At 42.1% G+C, this 19,712-nt stretch overlaps 1 protein-coding gene across 5 annotated transcripts in view; it reads left to right on the top strand.

The window, feature by feature from the left end:
- Positions 1-19,712, top strand: part of AK4 (adenylate kinase 4) — a 77,631-nt gene that overhangs the window by 20,866 nt on the left and 37,053 nt on the right. Inside the window, exon 1 of one of the 5 annotated variants that reach the window (XM_032296737.1) lies at positions 13,466-13,495. The exons of 3 other annotated variants lie outside the window; for them this stretch is intronic. The gene's annotated coding sequence lies outside the window, so the exon portion shown is untranslated. Of the gene's footprint in view, positions 1-13,465; positions 13,496-18,863; positions 19,476-19,712 lie in introns of those variants that run through there. One more of the 5 variants, XM_032296738.1, reaches the window with a different exon arrangement.

Below are 19,712 nucleotides of genomic sequence, written 5' to 3'. Positions count from 1 at the left end.
AAAAAAAAAAAAAAAAAAAAAAAAAAAAAGAACACAATTAGCCTAAATAGTGCAGGATTATTGTTCAGCAGTGAACAACTCATGACTGAATTTCTCCAAATTATCTTTAATTATAGTTTATTTGGATTGTTTCCATATATCTGGATTTTCTAAAATCCAGAACTGTATTGATTTGTGCCAAATAACTTAGCGATGCAAAGCTCAGAGAGGTAGTGGTTGTATTTAAGAGTGTAGGCTCTGGATTTGGAATCCTCATTTGACCACCCTAGCTCTATGACCTTGGGCAGAGTAGCCAGTGTTTTTGTGTTTACTCATTTGTGAATGAGAGCAATGGTAGAGCTAATGCACAGGGTTTTCTAGTATTACACAGCTTCATGCATATTGACAGGGCCAGGGAAGTGAGGCTGGGCACAGGGCAAGGGGAGTGAGGCTGGGCACAGGGCAAGTGGAGTGAGGCTAGGCACAGGGCAAGGGGAGTGAGGCTGAGGCAGTCTTCCAGTGAAAAGCTTAAGGAAGCACCAAAAACACTCAGTAATCAAGTTAAATAATAGTTTAATGTTATACAATGAATAACATCTCAAAATTTCAAATAAATTCCAGATCTGGTCTGGTCAGGATGAGGGTGAAGTAAGACTAAGTCAGGCAAATGTAGGGTCAGATCCTATTTTTATTTAAACTTTTTGTTGTTTTTTTAATCACGGATTTTTTGGGCATGTTTAAAATATTGGATTAAAGTATTATTTTTTCTTGATCACTGGTTGGTTGGTTTGTGTGTGCGTGTGTGCGCGCGCGCGCGCCCCCTCTTCAATTTTTTGCTCATAGTCCCTCACTCCCTCACCCGAGGGGTGAGGCCAGTGTATTGGTATTTATTGTTAGTAGTGATTACTCTAGGGTTAGTTTTGTAGAGGAAAGGAATTGTCATGCCTCATGGAAAGGCCCCACCCCCAAGATATTTTCTGTTAAGTTTTCTCAGAGTGCCAATCCGAATCTCATAACTAAGATCAGCTTTAAGATATTAGAGGATGTCGTTCTTTCTTTTCTTATATTAAATGGTGATTTGAATGTCATGTTTCTAACACTGCTGGAGCTCAGATCCCAGAAAATGAAAAATGTGTGCACTTAGCTTATGCGTAGAGGAGCCTAGCCAAACCAAACAGCACGTTTGAAACACTGCTTTTCCTTAATGGCTGAGATTGTGAAAGACAGCCACAGATGGTGGCTGAGCTCTAGCTGGAACTGCTGTTAGTCGGCGTGAGATGTTCTAAGTGATGGGAGCCAGGAACTCACTGTGGTGTTTCTGGAAGTTAAATTATGATGATAGGATCTTCCTGTAATGCTGGTTCTGTTCCTTGCCTTTAGTTATATCTTAGAAATCTGTCACATGGTTAGTGACTAGTGAAAGGAAAAAAATTTTGCAGAATCAACTATTTAAAGCTTTGTTCTTGATAGTCCAAGTGTGATACAAGTCAAAGCAGCCCTCTCTTGAGGATTTCAGGCTAGGCAGCTCCTTGTTAGGGTGTAATTTTTGTCATAATTATTGGTCTGAGTTTTCTTCCTCTTCTTCTTTTTTTTTTTTTTTTTAAACAAGACAAGGTCCCGCTTTGCCACCCAGGTTGGAGTGCTGTGGTGTGATCACCACTTACTGCTGCCTCTACCTATCACTCAAGAGGCCCTCCAACCTCAGCCTCCTGACTAGCTGGGACTACAGGCACATGCCACCATGCTTGGCTCATTTTTTTTTTTTTTTTTTTTTTTTTTTGTATAGACAGGGTCTTCCTATATTGCCCAGGCTGGTCTGGAACTCCTGGGCTCAAGCAATCTGCTTGCCTCAGTCTCCCAAAGTGCTGGGCTTACAGTTGTAATTACAGGGCTTTTTTTTTTTTTTTTTTTTTCTTCCAGATATAGACTTATCCCATGTTTCTTTCTGCACAAAGTTGTAGAAATACTTTCTCTTAAAAGGTCACATAAACCAAATGTTGTTGATGCTTTGTTTAAAATACATAGGGCTGAATAGACTGATAATCATCATAGCAGCTATCGTTGGCTTTTATTACATTTAAATTTATCTGAAGATTGTCATGTTTTTAAGTTGCAAAGAAGTGGAATCTAATTATATACTTACGGCTGGGTGTGGTGGCTCATGCCTGTAATCCCAGCACTTTGGGAGGCTGAAGTGGGTGGATCACTTGAGGTTAGGAGTTCAAGACGAGACTGGCCAACATGGTACAACCCCATCTCTACTAAAAAGTACAAAAAATTAGCTGGGTGTGATGGCGGGTGCCTGTAATCCCAGCTTACTTGGGAGGCTGAGGCATGAGAATTGTTTGAACCCAGACGGCAGAGGTTAAAGTGAGCCAAGATTGTGCCGTTGCACTCCAACCTGAGCAACAGAGTGGCACTCCATCTCAAAAATATACAATATATATTTGGCAAGTGGAATGAGTTTAAAATGAAACTTTTGTTTGTTGACTGATACCAGACATTGCTGCCTTGGTGAAGTAGCTCTACTGTACCAGTTTGATTATCTTTAAAGACTATAGGTATCTTCTGGTTTAGTGTTAAATAAAAACAAAAAGAGGGAGTGGAGATTCTTCTCTCGAATATGTCACCTTCTTTGTACCAGTTTTTAGAGAGCAGCTGTGGCAGCTGCTGAATTATATATGCCTGCTTTGTTTTCCTCCTTTTATTTGGTGATGGAGAAAGTGTGACAATTTTAAAGTGACTCTAAAATTAGTATATCTGGTGGAGCATTCAATTTCATGAATGTGCTATTTGGAATAGCAATATGGAATCGAATGAGATGCAGAGATTTGGATATCTTATGGATGGAAATCAAGAGGCTGATGCACTGTAGGGAGTTTGATTTATGACAGAAACACCCTTAGATATCCAGGAACTCATAATGGAATAGAGACAACTGTGGGAATAGATTATCCTACCCAGAAAGCAATCTGGCAGAGTTTGAAGTTTCCTATTAGGTAATTTTATCAGCTCATTTTTAGATTAATTAGTAGAGTAAGACTTCCAGAGTTGCAAGATGAAATCCAATGCTTTCTTCTTTTCCTATTCACTATTTCTACTTTCTATTATTTTATTTCTTTCTTTCTTTTTTGGGGTGAACTCTCACTCTGTGACCAGGTTGGATGGCACAATCTCTGCTCACTGCAACCTCCGCCTTCTGAGTTCAAGTGATTCTCCTGTCTCAGCCTCTGGAGTAGCTGGGATTACAGGCATGCACCACCACACCTGGCTAATTTTTGTATTTTTAGTAGAGATGGGTTTCACCATGTTGGCCAGCTAGTCTCGAACTCCAGACCTCAAGTGATCCACTTGTCTTGGATTCCCAAAGTGCTGGGATTACAGGCGTGAGCCACCATGCCTGGCCTAGCAAGACATTTTTGAATCACAGATCTTGGTTGTCAGTGTTGAATCATTATGATGTGTGATGTGGTAGTGGCTGCACCACGTGGGAGTGGATGTGTTCTCATGGTGGGGGGTGATTGGTTACCCTGGGTAACAGTCTGTGGCATTTGGCTTGCACCACAGAGTTAACACACAATTTTCTCACTTAGCAAATCAGCTGTCCCTGTCTTTCAGCTTTATCTGCCGAATTAGAAAGACTTGGGCCCTCATCGTTTACTCACTGGCTTCACAGCCCTCTACACCACATCTCTAGTACTGGGTATTCTCCCTGGTCACCTCTTCCTCAGATTGCATGCTTCTCTGGAATTTCTCACTTCTGCATTTCAGTCTTTCCTTGGAAAGGCTCCCCTTTCTGTATGACTTCATCCTGTATTGGACTCAACCCTTATTCTTTCCTTCTCCCAAAGCACTACACAGACCTGTAATCCCAACACTTTGGGAGGCCAAGGTGGGCAGATCGCTTGTGCTCAGGAGTTCAAGATAGCCTGGGCAGCATGGTGGAACCCCGTCTCTACAAAATACAAAAAAAATTAGCCAGGCGTGGTGGCGCATGCCTGTAGTACCAGCTATGTAGGAGACTGAGGTGGCAGGATCCCCTGAATCCCAGAAGTCGAGGATGCAGTGTGGCAAGATCGCACCACTGCACTCTGGTCTGGGCAATAAAGCGAGACACTGTCTCAAAAAAGAAAAAAAAGACGATTTATGTAAGGTGGCTTTATTAAGGTTTGGAGTGTTGGAGAGTAGGGTCTGGCACAAACAACTTGACATGGCCTGTTAGACACCAGTGTCCCAAAAACCTATCTGCCATTCCCACACACCCCTTCAGCCATGCCTGCCCCTCTTCTGGCTTAGGTTTAGCTGATTGATTTCTTGCTCATTTCCCTTCTTGAGACTCTACTCTATCTCCCAGCTTTCAGTCCTCCCATACCAGAAGGATTTGGCTTTCTAATCCAGAAGTTTCCCTCTTCACCCTCAAACCACAAAATAAACCCTAGCCTTACCTTTGTTGATCCAAAAACTCATTAAATTCTTTTTTCTGAATGAAGGGCTCAGAACAAAGCATAGGCAGATATTTTGACACTCTAGTTGTTTTTTTTTTCTAACCTGATTAAAGTTTTAGATGAAGTTTATTTTCCCTAAGTCTCTTTAAGAACACAAGGAAGTCTTTCTATTTTTTTTTTTTTTTTTTTGAGACAGGTGTCTTGCTCTGTCGCCAGGCTAGAGTACAGTGGCGTTATCTCAGCTCACTGCAGCCTCCACTTCCTGGGCTCAAGCTATCCTCCTGCCTCAGGCTCCTGAGTAGCTGGGACTACAGGGATGCACCACCTTGCCCAGCTAATTTTTGTATTTTTATTAAAGGTGGCATTTCACCATGTTGGCCAGGATGGTCTCCATCTCTTGACATCATGATCCGCCTGCCTCGGCCTCCCAAAGTGCTGGGATTACAGATGCGAGCCACTGCTCCTGGCTGGAACTCTCTTAATTCAGGGACTGAGTTTTTAAAATTTTCTTTCTTAAATTCAGAGACTGAATTTCCCTTTGACAAAGACCCTCAAGTTTCAAAGTTGTTTTTTTTTTTTTTTCCCCCTTGGCTACAATTTGGTTTCTTTTTTCCTTTTTCATTCTTTGTTTACTCACTTAATTTAAAATATACTGATGGGGTCCTTTGCTCCCTGATCCTTTAAGTCACTCAGCTCAAAAAGACCTGCCCTTGAGGTGTTCTCTGTTCAGAAGGGGAAAGGGGAAGATGGTTGAACAAAGAATTACAGTGTGAGAGAAATTGCTTGAGGAAGTGAGGGAAGGCTTTAGACACAGGATCTAGGGAGCCACTGCTGTAGGGCATGTGTTAAAAGTTCAGGCTTTGGAACCACATTGCCTGGGAAGCCAGCCAGGCAAGTTACTCAAACACTTTCTATTTCTTCAACCACAAACCAAGAATAATAATGGTACTACTTCATATGGTGGTCGTAAGAATTAACTGAGATAATGCATACAAGGGATTATAAAAAGACTTGGCCCAATATTTGCTTATTTATTTTTTTCTATTTTAAATGTTTATGGATGTTTATTTTTAATGTGCTCCACAGTAGGAATTAGCTTAACCCTGCAATTAAATGAGACACACTTTAAGAATTTATAGTATTTTATCTTTTTGTGTGCAAAACACTTTTTATTTTAAACAACCAAAACAGTGGTCATGACCTTAATTTGAGAACCCGGGGTCCAGTACTTCATAAGTGTTTCGTTACTGTTGCCACTGGTATCATTATTGTTCTCGCTGGCTGTTGAAGGATGATTGCATGTTTGCCCACTGAGTGGACTGCTTGACCTCACTGAGAGCTGAGGAGGCCCTGGCAGAAGAGTGTCTGCATCAGCTCTCTCCCTCCTCCCGTTTCCCTTCGGGAGGCTGCTGAGCAGCACACATTTTTGGAGCCCTTGCTGTCATTCTCCAAAAGGGCATTGCCAGAGTTACTACAGAGAGAGAGAGAGGGAAGACTCTCATGGGCAGCAGTAGCAATCCATCCTGTGTGAGCAGATGGCACCGGAGAAGAGCAGCCTTGCTTCTGCTGAGCTGCAGCCAAGATCCTGCTCAGGGAGGCAGCCGACAAGGTGCACGGCACAGCCGGATAGATTCACACTCTGGGCCTTGTGCAATGGCAAGAAATTACTATTTGTGTTGCTTTAAAAGTGACATTCCTTCTTATCCTCCGAATGCAGCTAGTACTTGGGCTGTGCTCAGGTTACAGGGAAGCTGTTCTGAGGTTTTTACAGAGGAAGAAAATCCGGAGGGCCTGTGAGATTTCCAATGTAATCCTGCTCCTTAGGGCTGAAAGTGCCTGGTATGGTGGATCCCAAGGTGGATTTGCAGAACAGGAGCTTGAGGATACGGTTAAACATTCTGGGTTTAAAACTTCTATAATTTTGGCAAACCTTTTGGATTACTTGCCTTTTCCTATTTGCTCCCTTGCCCAACTTCTGTTGCATTCATCCCAATCTGCTTTTCTCCTCTGCTGCTTATATAAAGCCGCATGTGGTATTACACCAGATGTTCATGGTGTGTTTATAAATGCATGTGTTCCTATCCTGGGCCAAGAAAATGCTCTTGACATAGGACGTCCAAAATTTTTTGGCTTATGAAGCTCTAGTATCTTTTACTTTATGGCTTACTTAGTTTTAAAAGAAGATTACTGTGCTGTTCTGTTCTTTGAATCAATATGAAGGGTCAAATAATAATTGATCTGCTGGCGGAGTGAGAAAGCCTAAGGAGAAAGAATTGGCTGGATATCCTTTGTGCTTAGAGATCGGATCACCTTCGTTTTCAGTAATGCCAGCCCCTCCCCTACCCAAAGTCATGGCTGTGGTCCATGCATCTTTTTATCTTGGCTATTATAGAAACATACCCACTGCCAACACATTTCTGGACCCTGGGTACAAAATTAGACTAAGTAAATATAAATACCCAGTCTGGCTAGAGAGAAGAGTGAAGAGGCCTAACGAAGCTTTTCCCCTTATTCTCAGGAAGTGTTCTAGGGAAGGTATGGTAGAAGGAACACTGATGATTCACGCCTGAGTTCCGATCCTGACTCCACCCCTCACATTTAGAATGGGCATAATGATCACTTGCTTTCACTGCCCATGTATGCTGGAGACTCTCTGCAGTCTGCAAAGTCCCGTCCTCATCACAGAGATAGAACCTCTGTGGTTTAAGGGAAGCTAGTGCGGGGAGGCTAGTCCTCTACCCTTCACACGAGGGCTCAAGGTCAGATGCAGGGAACTGAAATGCCACCACAGAGATAGCAGAGGTCGAACGGTCTGACCCCCTCTTGCAGGTGAGGAAACTTGAGGCCACGGTAACTGAAATACATTGCTGTGTTTAGAGTCCTGTGGACAGTGAATTGAAAGCAGAACTAAGAGCTGGGACTCCTGATTCCCAGCCTGGCAGTAGTAATTGCCTCAGCATGGAGCCATTCCAGTGTTACAGTGTTTTTAAAAAGGTGTTGTTCCTTGATAAATGCAGATGTCAGGCCAGGCGAGATGGCTCATGACTGTAATGCTAGCACTTTGGGAGGCTAAGGCAGGTGGATCACTTGAAGTCAGGAGTTTGAGATCGACCTGGCCAGCATGGTGAAACCCCATCTCTACTAAAAATAAAAAATTAGCCGGGCCTACTGGCAGATACCTGTAATTCCAGCTACTCGGGACGTTGAGGCATGATAATTGTTTGAACCTAGGAGGCAGAGGTTGCAGTGAGCCGAGGTTGCACTCCAGCCTGGGGGACAACAGCGAAACTCTACCTCAAAAAAAAAAAAAAAAAAAAAGGCAGATGTCAGGAAATCACATTACAATTTTTTTATATTTAATCTCACAGTTAGTGATTAAGAGATGCACATTTGTACTTTAGAGCTCAAATCTAGGTTAATTTTTCATTTTTACTTTTTTTTTTTTTTTTTTTTGAGATGGAGTTTAGCTCTTGTTGCCCAGGCTGGAGTGCAGTGGTGTGATCTTGGCTCAATGAGACCTCCGCCTTTCTGTTTCAAGTGATTCTCCTGCTTCAGCATCTCGTATATTTTTAGTAGAGATGGGGTTTTACCGTGTTGGCCAGGCTGGTCTCCAACTCCTGCCCTCGTGATCTGCCCGCCTCAGCCTCCCTAAGTGCTGGGATTACAGGTGTGAACCACCATTCCCGGCCTCATTTTTACTATTAACCTGCTTTTGACTTAGGTGATAATCGATTGTGCAGATCACAGATTTGAATATGTTGGCTACAACATCCTATGGTTGAAGACCAACAATAATTGCCCCTGTTGAGGGAAGAGACCCTTCTTTCCTGTCTCTTGTCTCAAAGGAGGAGGAAGTAAAAGTTGAGACATAGCAGGCATGAGGTCAATGGCAAGGTTGGCTGTTGCCACCAGCCAGGCCTGGAGGTTAAAGATTAAATCCCCTACCCTTAATCATACTCCTGTCTATGGATCAAAGGCATACTGTGGAGAAACATCCTCGATTGTTCTCGCTCAGTTTTGCTCAAACCCCCCACCTGGTCAGCTACCCCACACCTACTTCATCCATCACAGCCCTCTCACATGTACTTTCTAGAACTGTAAGCCTTTAAAAAGGCTAGGATTTTCTTTGTCCGGGAGCTCGGTTCTTGAGACACAAGTCTGCCGATGCTCCTGGCCGAATAAAGCTACTTCCTTTAAATCTGGTGTCCAGGTGGTTTCATCTGCAGCTTGTCCTGCTATACAATCATGAGCTAAATATTGCAGACTAAATGGCAAAGGAAAGGTGTTGAAGACAGGTGTATTCCTTGTGAGGTCTCTTTTTCCCTTGGAGACCAGTGATCAGTGACTTGAGGCCACGAGGATATTAGTCTAATGTCTAAAGGAATCAAAATGGGTTTCAAAGTTTTAAAAATTATATTAAATGAGTTGTAAACCTATCTTTGTTACCTTCTTTAGAAACAACTTACAAATCCTGCTGGCTTAAGATTTACTAGGACACTTTTAGGGTAAAGTTTATCTGTGTCACACAGACACCCAGAAGAGTCGGCTCAAAGAGAAGCAGCTGGGTTTTGTTGGTGGAGCCTGGTGCAGCCTCACTTGAGGTGACTTCCATGTAGCTATACCTTAAAAGTGGTAAATTGTTTCCTTAATTTTCTGCTACTTCTGTCAGAGAATACTTTGGAATCCTAATCTCAGAAGTCTTTCAGAATTGACTCATGCATTTTGTGGGTGTTTAAGAATGTCAGATAGCTTCAGGAAGAGCAAGCATCCACTTGTGGGAACAGATCCTTTCTTGTTAAGAGATCAGGCTTGGAATCCAAACACAACCTGTGGTAATGAACTTTCTGCACCAACTTGTGTAGACTGAAGCAATAGTTGTGAGAACCAAGGGCAACATGCATCAGATGTCCACTGAGGTAGTCTAAACAGGTAAGAGAGTGCTTTGCTTAATTCAGTAATTTTACTCAGTTATTCAAGGCTTGCCAAAGAATCGGACTTTAAGATAGCATTTAAGGAAACATTGCTGCACATGGTGTTTGATTTGTTGAGAAGGCTTTTCTGAGTCTTAATTGCCTTAAAGCCAGGACTGTGGCTATAGGGATAAACGGTATATAAGTAAGATATGTTATAGGGTGTAGTGAGATAATCTGATAATTTGTAGGGCCCTGTGGATGGGAAGGTGGAAGAGTTTAAAGATATTATAATTCTTCATCTCAATGACTGTTAAGATAGCCTCTGGCTTCAAGGGGATTATAATCTGCTCTGGAGAATTTGTAGCAATGCCTGTTCAACAAGATGAGTGAAATGTCAAGTAAAGGTATAAGGCCACTGCATACGATTGTACAAATTGTGACTTGTGTAGGGGAGGAACCTGGCTGAGGGGTGTGTGGGGCCTGCAGTCCAACCTGGTTCTGCCCACCAAGCTGTATTTCCCCAGCACACAGCTGAGACTGCCTGGAAAAATGAGCATCTTGAAATGTGTGCAGAGCCACAGTGTGTTTACTCAGCTGGGGGCCCACAGGGCTGCCTCTGCCCAGAGGGAACACCTCTGTAATACAGACACCGAATGAACTAGTTTTAGCTCATGTGCTGGTGGATTACAGAGGAGGGGATTAACTCTCAAGGTAACATAGGAGAAAATAATCAGGGAAAGCCTCTGAGAGGAACACACAAACTGAAGGGTGTTTCTTCCAGGCAACGTTTGCTAGCCTTTCAGAAGCCCGACTCCAGAGTGGGAAGCTTCTTTTGGACCTGAGGTTAGATTGGGGTGTCCACCTCTGTATTCTGGCCTGTCTTTACTCCACGAGACTGTAGATTGTTGGAGGGTAGGAACCATAGTCACACTTGACTCTGTGCCTGGTACAGACAAGGGTCAAAGGATGAATGATAAGGAAATGAGGGTGAGAGGTGAGGTTGAGCAATAGTAGCCAGTTCAGAGAGACTTGGAATGTTACCCTAAGGAGTATTCATCCATGCCATCCTGCAAGCCAAGGAACACATTGTGCTGTGAGTGAGGTAGCAATATACGTGCTGCCTTGTGTTTTTGGAAGTTCTCTCTGGGAGTGGTGTCTAGGATGGATTGGGGGAGGGAGAAGGTCTGGGAGAGAGGAAAGGAAGCTGACCGGTGAGGAGGAATGGGATTACAGGATGCCGATAGTTTGGTAGGAAGCAGCTACATAGAAACACTTGGTATAAGTTTTTAGCTAGAGATAACAGTGCCTAAAGGAAGCAGTGGTTATACAGAGCAGGACCAGATATTTCCTTACAGCCAGGAGCTTGGTTCTTTGGTAAGAACCTGTCCCTTTTATATAGGTGCTAGCTTCATATTTCAGCAGCATATATGCTAACATGCAAAGCGTTTCTGTTCAAGGAAATGCTCACAAACATTGAGAGGCAGTGAGTAGTGATTAAGAAAATGGACTGGGGCCAACCTGCTTGAAGTTGAGTCTAGGCCATGTGACTTATTAACTCAGTTACTTTGGGCAAGTTACTTAATTTCTCTGTGTTTCAGTTTCCTCTTCTAAGAAATAGGGAAAATCATATCTTAGACTTCGTAGATATTTGTGAGCATTTGATGAGTTCATGTATATAAACTATTTAGAGTCGGCTAGGTGTGGTTGTTCATGCCTGTAATCCCAGCAGTTTGGGAGGCCCAGGCAGGAGGATCACTTGAACCCAAGAGTTTGAGACCAAGCTGGGCAACATAATGTCACCCCCATCTCTACAGAAGAAAAAAAAAGTAGCCAGGTGTGGTGGCATATGCCTGTAGTCTCAGCTTCTCTGGAGGCTGAGGCGGGAGGATCACTTGAGTCCGGGAGGTCAAGGCTGCAGTGAGCTGTGATCATGCCACTGCACTTCAGCCTGGGTGGCAGAGTGAGACCCTGTCTCCAAAACAAAAATAAAAAAGAAATGGTCTAGAACAACCCTTGGCACATAGAAACAAATACTTAGTATCTCCATGTTCTTGAATGAAATTTGCAAAGTGGCATCATTCCAAGTCCTTTATACATATTATATTAATCACATACAACTTTCAAAACAACTCTAAGTGATATAATTCCCATTTTATTGATGAGAAAACTGAGGCACAAACTTAGGCAAAAACTTATGTGACCAAATATAAGTAGTGGTGCCAGGATTTGAACTCAGGCAGTCGGGCTCTAAAGAGTATGTACTTGACCAGTTATACTGGATTCAGAATTTTCTTTGGGCTGGGCTCTGTGGTTCATGTCTGTAATCTCATCACTTTGGAAGACTGAGGCAGACGGATCACTTCAGTTTAGGAGTTGGAGACCATCCTGAGCAACATGGTGAAACCCATGTCTAATAAAAATACAAAAATTAGGCGTGGTGGCATGTACCTGTGGTCCCAGCTACTCAGGAGGGTGAGGTGTTTTCTTCATAGTTACCCATAGCAAGTGTCAGGGAGTGATTTAAAACTGTATTTTTGGTGTGAAGGAAAAGAAAGTCAAGCTTTGAACAAAGACCAATTGAAGGGTGGATACTGGACGTCTGAGATGAATCAGTTAAGTGGCAAAATGCCCTAAATTTAAGAGTTTCTTCTGTAATTTCTTCCTCTAAAGGACTTTGACATCTATTTTTTTTAACCAAGGTTTTTTTTGTTTGTTTGTTTTGTTTTTTTTTTAAAGCTTATTTTCTTACTGGAAGAGATTCATCAAAATCATGTTAGGGATAACTTACAGAATGAAGTTTTTCTTCACTATATTTTTCCCACAAATCACTACTTCAGTGCCAAAATATTCTTACAAGTGGGGAGATAAAGAACTTACAATTTGAAGAATCACAAAGCTATACAGTTCATTTTTGACCAGCCCTCTTGAAATGCGTGTGTGTGCACTGCCATTATTAGTGATGTTTTGGTGAAGGGATGATACCAGGGTGAGCAAGGTTTCTCCTGGTTCTTTTCCTTACACACAGCCTGATACTTCAGGGTAGAGCAGTCTTACAAGGGAATTGAGCTCGTTTACAGGAGTCTTTCACTCAGCATTTTCTAGCTGGAACAGTGAAAAGAACATTGAGTAATTATCTCTTTCTGGTGACTTAGCCAGGCATCTTGGGAATTTGCTGTTTTGTGAACATTCATTCAGTTCTGTCTTGTGTATCCAGTTTGCCTTCTCTTTATAGATGGTCAGAACAAAAAGAGGATACAGATGTGTGGGTGTGTGGGTGTTGTAAAGGATAACAATTGTGTATCTACCACCCCTAAGAAACAGAATGTTACCATTTCTCTTGAAGCCCTGGTAGCTCCGTTCTCCATCTCTCTCCAGCACTATCCTGAATCTGGTAATTATTCTCTTGCTTTACCATGTACTTCTATATATGAATGTGCCCTCAACATTGTATTTTATGATTGTGCCTGTGTTAGACTTTTATATAAATCAGCATGCTCCTTAGACAAAGACATATAGAATGAAGCCTTTTTTTTTTTTGAGACAGAGTCTTGCTCTGTCGCCCAGGGTGGATTGCAGTGGTGCGATCTCTACCTCTGCCTCACGGGTTCAAGTGATTCTCCTGCCTCAGCCTCCTGAGTAGCTGGTACTAAAGGTGTGCACCACCATGCCTGGCTAATTTTTGTATTTTTAGCAGAGGCGGGGATTTGCCGTTGTTGGCCAGGCTGGTCCCAAACTCCTGACCTCAGGTGATCTGCCTGCCTCAGCCTCCCAAAGTGCTGGGATTACAAGTGTGAGCCACTGTGCCTGGCCAGAATTAAGCCTTTATTATTTTTATTTTTGGGTTGTGCCAATAAATGATAGGAAGCCATTCCTATAACTTGAATTTGTTGTGATAGGCCAAGTTGTCATCTGTTTGATGTCTGGTCAAGCAATCTGAAGAAGATCACAGGTAACTTCTGATGCACCCTCCCTTTGTGGTTTCTCTGATATTTAGGGAATTGTGCCAGTCGGGCACAGAGTAGTTGCTCAGTGTATTTTTAATTTTTTCTCTTTCGTCCAGGCTGGAGTGCAGTGGTGCAGTCATAGCCCGCTGTACCCTGGAACTCCTGGGCTCAAGTGATCCTCCCACTTCAGTCTCTGGAGTCCCTGGGCTTACAGGTATGTGCCACCATGCCTAGCTAATTTTAAATTTTTTATAGAGATGGGGTCTTGCTGTTAATATGTTGCCCAGGTTGGTCTTGAACTCCTGGCCTCAAGGGATACTTTTGTCTTGGCTTTTCAAAGTGTTGGGATTACGGGTGTGAGCTACCACACCCAGTTCAAGGGTACCATGTTTGTGTCTTTAGTGCCTTGTGTGGTGCCTGGTGCATAGAATTTGCAGAAAATTTTGGTTGGAGAAGTGGTGTGCTCAGAGAATTTTCAGCCGTGGTTCTGAGTAATTGGAGTGGCTTTGGAATAGAGGTGATGATCTGGGTTGATACAGGAGTAGCTCTCTCATAGGTCACTGGACAGCTGACTTCTGGTATGTACTTTTGTTTTCCCGTGTCACAAAACACACTTGTCATTGTCGGCCCTGCCTGGGTTACTTATTGAAGAAAAGCATGTGACAAAGAGAGAAGACATTGAGATAAAAGAAAAAAAACAAACCTCAGTTGCTTTTGCTTGAAGTATTAGTGGTTGAGATTTGATCCTGAGAGAATTTTCATTCCAGTTGATGGATTTTACCTAACTAAAGTCCATTATTTTGTGATGTTAATCACCACTTTTATTAAAACAAATCTTCTTGTCTCCAGTGTCCAGAAACTAAGGTAACCTGGTTGGCTTTCTATAACCCTGGACTAGTATTTTAGAGATAACTTCTTCAGTAGTGAAAGGTGAATTGGCTGGCAGATTGAATGTTTGACTGAATGCTTTCATTCAGTTTGTGACCTATAGCCTATTCCTATTTCACAATGTATTTATGTAGAACTTTATTGGCAGCGTAAGAGCCTCTATACCTTGTGATAACTACTGGCTGTTTAATTTTTCTGCCTGACACAGAGTAAAATTCCATAAACTTTTGCTTTTGAAAGCTTTTGGTGGATTAGCAGTACCCAATCCTGGTGTTTAAGACTCTTAGCTCTGCAACAGGCCTCATGCTAAATTGATAGAGGGCCTGGCACATAGATTCTTAATAAATATCAGCTGAATGAGTATTTAGTGGATTTAAAGAGTATTCAAACCACAAAACTAACCATACCCTATATTCTCAAAGGGAACAGTGTACTTTTTTTTCCTTCTCATTTAAAGACCAAAACCCCCCTTTTGCTTTTTGGATCCTTTTTTTTTTTTTTTTTTTTTTTTTTTTTGAGGCAGAGTCTTGCTCTATCGCCCAAGCTGGAGGGAAGTGGCGTGATCTCGGTTCACTACAGCCTCTGCCTCCTGGGTTCAAGTGATTCTCATGTCCCAGCCTCCAGAGCAGCTGGGACTGCAGGTGTGCACCATCATGTCCAGCTAATTTTGTATATTTTTTAGGGGTTTTGCCATGTTGGCTAGTCTGATTTTGAACTCCTGAGCTTAGGAAATTCACCCAATCTCTGCCTCCCAAAGTGCTGGGATTACAGGTGTGAGCCACTGTGCCTGGCCAACGTTTACTCCTTTTTGAGAGTCATTCAGTCCCTGCAGTGTTTATGCTGACTGTCCAGAGTATTTAGGATTGCTGTAGAATGGATTTTGTGCTATATAAATATCTGTGTGCGTATTTGTGTTCTTAAGGTTTTTCTAAAGAAATGTCATCTGCTTATTGGCTCTTGTACTCAGAGGTATTTTCTTTTTTTTTTTTTCCTTTTTTTTTTTGAGACATGGTCTCACTCTGTTGCCCAGGCTGGTGTGAAGTGGCACAATCTCGGCTCATTGCAACCTCTTCCTCCTGGGTTTAAGCAATTTTCCTGCCTCAGCCTCCTGAGTAGCTGGGACTATAGGTGCCCGCCACCATGCGTGGCTAATTTTTATATTTTTAGTAGAGACAGGGTTTCACTATGTTGAACAGGCTGGTCTCAAACTCCTGACCTCCTGATCTGCTGGCCTCAGCCTCCCAAAGTGCTGGGATTACAGGCGTGAACCACCGTGCCCAGCTGAGGTATTTTCTTTTTAACTAGCCTTAAGATAATGCAGAATGTAAGTCCAACATCCTACTCTTTCAATAGTTGACTGTTTTGGCATATATGCCACCCTGAATACAATGATCTATTTCAGTCTATTGATGTAAATGTGGACAACTTTTAATATGTAGGAATTGAGGCTGACGAAATATCTTTCCATATCCTGGAAGCATGAATTTTGAAGAGATGACCAACAATAGATAGTCTTCAGTTTTGTGTTATCTTAAAATGCACAGTTTAATATAGTCTTAAATTCTGAAAATTTATATATTATCTGATGTAGTTAGAAATTGAAAATGTATATTTCTCAAGATTACCAAGATTATATCTATTTGAATTTAGTGGTGATTGAATGGAATAGGTTGTTAAGATGAATTGCCACAAGATTTATATTGTTGTAAGATGGGTGGAACATTTTCTTCTAATATACTTAACATTGTGGATGATACTATCCATCTGTCTTTCTCTCTATATGAACACATAATTTTGTTATAAATAATGTTTGTAATCTGATGCTTCATCTTTCCCTTCATGAAGTTTTTTATATGTCACCTTAATTATTGGTGTTTTGTTTAATCTGATAAACACGTGATGGATTTATCTGTTGGTTTTGTTGTGAAACTTAAGAAAAAGGCAAAGCTATTGGCCTATTTTGGGCACCCTATATTTACTACATTTATTTGAGACCTTCCTAGTGCTTTCTGAATCATTTGTGTGATGTGTGTGTATGTGAACACACTCAGGATTCAGAAGCTGTGTGAGACCATGTATGTGTGTCCACAGCCTTTCTTTGGAATACTACTTGAGAAATTAGAGCAGGTATGTCCAAACATGCTATCATCAGCATTTAATGATGCTGCTTTCTCTTCCAAGCAAACTGACAAGGGCAGATGAAGGTCCAGTTTTCCAAAATGGACCTCAGTCTGATGGGTTGTTTTATTGCAGTTTGCTGTTGTCAGGAGGTCTTCATTCAGATGCAGATATGTTAAGGTCATTTTGCTTTGTCTGGGGATCTTTCTGGGTTTCATGGTGGATATTGAGATATGTGGGACAAGTGTGATTATGTATTAGGTTAGAGGACATGTTGCTTGTCCTGCTTGGGAGAGGAGCCAAGGCTGGCAGGAATAGCTGGAAAAGTGTGCTGCACTTAGATCTCTCAAGTAGTAAATTGGAGTGAGATGCCTCTGGAAGTCTTCCACAGAGTTATTTTAAACTTGAGGTTGTACTGCTTGTGTTTGATTAACGTAGGGTTCTCTCTTAAGGGGCACATGAAGGTCTTTCTCCACTGCTTCTGCTTTAATCCAGGCCTTCATCTTGTGCTTGGATTATTATCATAGTCTCCTTTGCTTCCACCGTGCCACTTACATCCAAGTATCACATTGCCGTGGGCCTGTACCCTTTGTAGGCACATAAGGCTCTGCGTTTAGTTTAGTGCTCTGCTGTTGTCATCTCGAAATTCTTCATTTTCCAAGAGGTACATTTTCAGTTTGCACTAGTCCCTACGATTTCAGTAGCTGGTCTTGGCTCTAGGAATAGCATTTCTAAAACGACTTCAAATTCCTCGAAGTTCACACTCCTTATCCTGCCCATCGAGCACCATCTCTTACTGGTGTGCTTTTCTTTGAGTGTCAGTTCTCCAAGAAGTTCCTCCAGGTATACCAAATGGCCCCGCACCTCCACTACATTTGCTGTTGGTGTTTCCTTCTCATTTCCCCTCCCCAACTTGGTTCACTTCTATTCATGTTTTGAAACGCTGCAGAAATAAGACTGGGCTGTGAAACTGAATATGACTGTTTTTTGGTTTTTTTTGCTGTTTGTTTGAGATGGAATCTTGCTCTGTCACCCAGGCTGGCATGATCTTGGCTCACTGCAACCTCCACCTCTTGGGCTCAAGCTCTCCTGCCTTAGTAGCTGGAATTAGGTGTGCACCAAAACACTTGATGAATTTTTATATTTTTAATAGAGGCGGGGTTTTCCCATGTTGGCCAGGCTGGTCTCAACCTCCTGACCTCAGGTGATCCTCCTGCCTTGGCCTCCTAACGTGCTGGGATTACAGGTGTGAGCCACTGCGCCTGGCCTAATATGACCATCTTAACTAGTTATGATCATACTTTGTTTGTGTCATATCTCTTTTCAAAAGTTTCCTATCTGGTGAGGTTGGGCCATATTTAATCTTGAGATAATGGTTCTGTAATGACTCTCCAAGAAAATCAGATTGATTTTTGCCAGGTAAAAGAAGATTCTCTTATCTTCAGGGTGTTCATTCATGCAACATATTTAAAAAATTTTTTAATGTAAATTTAATTATTTGAAACAGAGCCTTATTCTGTCGCCCAGGTTGTAGTTCAGTGGTGTGATCTTGGATCACTGCAACCTCTGCCTCTTGTGTTCAAACTGTTCTTGTGCCTTAAGCCTCCCAAGTAGCTGGGATTACGGATGTGCATCACCATACTCGGCTATTTTTTTGTATTTTTAGTAGAGATAGAGTTTCGCTGTGTTGCCCAGGCTGGCCTCAAACTCCTGGCCACAAGTTATCCACCCACCTTGGCCTCCCAAAGCGCTGGGATTACAGGTGTGAGCCATCAGCCTGGCCCATGTAACACATTTTTATGGGGCATCTAATCTATGCCAGACAATATTTTAAGCACTGAGGATGTGGCATTGAACAAACAATTTTAACTTTTCCTTCACTGAGCTAATAATTTCTAGTAGAGAGGGCAGAAAGTGAGTGAACAAATACCTTAATATATAATTAGATCCAGAGTTCTAGAAAACAAGGCAAAGTACACATTTTGGTCTTTCACCTTGGAAGATTTATATTTGTTGTTTATCTACTTTAAAGTTTGGTGGATAAGACTAAGAATGAGGCTCTGGGCCTGGCGTGACTGTTGCAGAGTAGGACAGCATCCAAATTGTCAGTTGCTCCATGCATCTTTTCTGATAGTGATTGTTTAGACATAGAACATAGATACCACACAGGTACTTCGCAGGAAAACTGAAAACATACACTCTCACAATGTATACAGACTTTTACTGCAGCGTTATTCATAGTAGCCAAAAAGTAGAAGACAAGCCAAATATCCGTTAACTAATATATATATATATATATATATATATATGACTAAAATGTGGCATAACCATACAATGAAATGTTATTTAGCTATAAATAGGAATGAAATATTGATACGTGGTACAACACGAATGAACTTTGAAAACATTATGCTAAGTGAAAGAAAACAGTCGCAGAAAACTGTATGATTCTGTTTATAAGAAGTGTCCAGAGTAGGCAAATCTATAGAGGCAGAATGATTAGTAATTGGTGGGGGCTGGAGGGAGAAGAGAATAAGGAGTGACTACTGATGGGGCAGGGCTGCTTTCTGAAGTAATGAAAGTGTTCTGAAATTAGGGAGTGGTGATGGTTGCACAACGTTAAGAATATACAGAAAGCTGCTGAGTTGTACTTTTTAAAATGGCTAATGTTAAGAGTGTGTGAATTAGTGCAATAAAGCTGTCATAAAAAATCCTGGCATTACCTTCTATCTGAAGGTGAGGATCTTAAGAAGATGAAATGAAATGAAATAACATAAAGCACTTAAAGCCCAGTGCCTGGGATATAGTATGCACTCGACTAATGGTTATTGTCGCTCTTAAAGTAATACTGCTTAAATATCTGTAAGCTGGAACTTTTATTCACTGCAACATCTCTAGAATATGACCTGTTATGGGGTATGCAGTCATTAAGTATCATACTCGTCGAATGAATGCCGCTCATTCACATTCATGTTCAGTCACATTCACCAATATGGCTGGCTTTCTTGTTTCACTTCTTGCAGCGTGTTTGTGAATCTGCATCAGTTGGGCCTGCATTTTGAGCTGCTTGTCTAGTGGTGGTACCCAAGAGATATGGAGCTCTTCACAGCACATATCTTCAGTGCTTAAGTTGGGGTTGTGGTGTACAGACTGAGTCTTGGGAAGCAAGGGCTCTACGTAAATTAAAGGTGAAAGTGGGGAGGCCAGGCCCGGTGGCTCACACCTGTTATCCCAGCACTCTGGGAGGCAAAGGTGGGTGGATCACTTGAGGTCAGTCAGGAATTGGTGACCTGCCTGGCCAACATGATGAAACCTTGTCTCTACTAAAAATACAAAAATTAGCCAGGTGTGGTGGGCGCCTGTAATCCCAGGTACTCGGGAGGCTGAGGCAGGAGAATCGCTGGAACCCAGGAGGCAGAGGTTGT

The sequence above is a fragment of the Sapajus apella genome, unplaced genomic scaffold, assembly GCF_009761245.1.
Source record: "Sapajus apella isolate SASKATOON/1434 unplaced genomic scaffold, GSC_monkey_1.0 scaffold36, whole genome shotgun sequence".
In the NCBI taxonomy this organism is placed as follows: Eukaryota; Metazoa; Chordata; class Mammalia; order Primates; family Cebidae; genus Sapajus; species Sapajus apella.
Note: the sequence above shows the minus strand (reverse complement) of the source record. Positions and strands in the feature narration are given on the sequence as shown.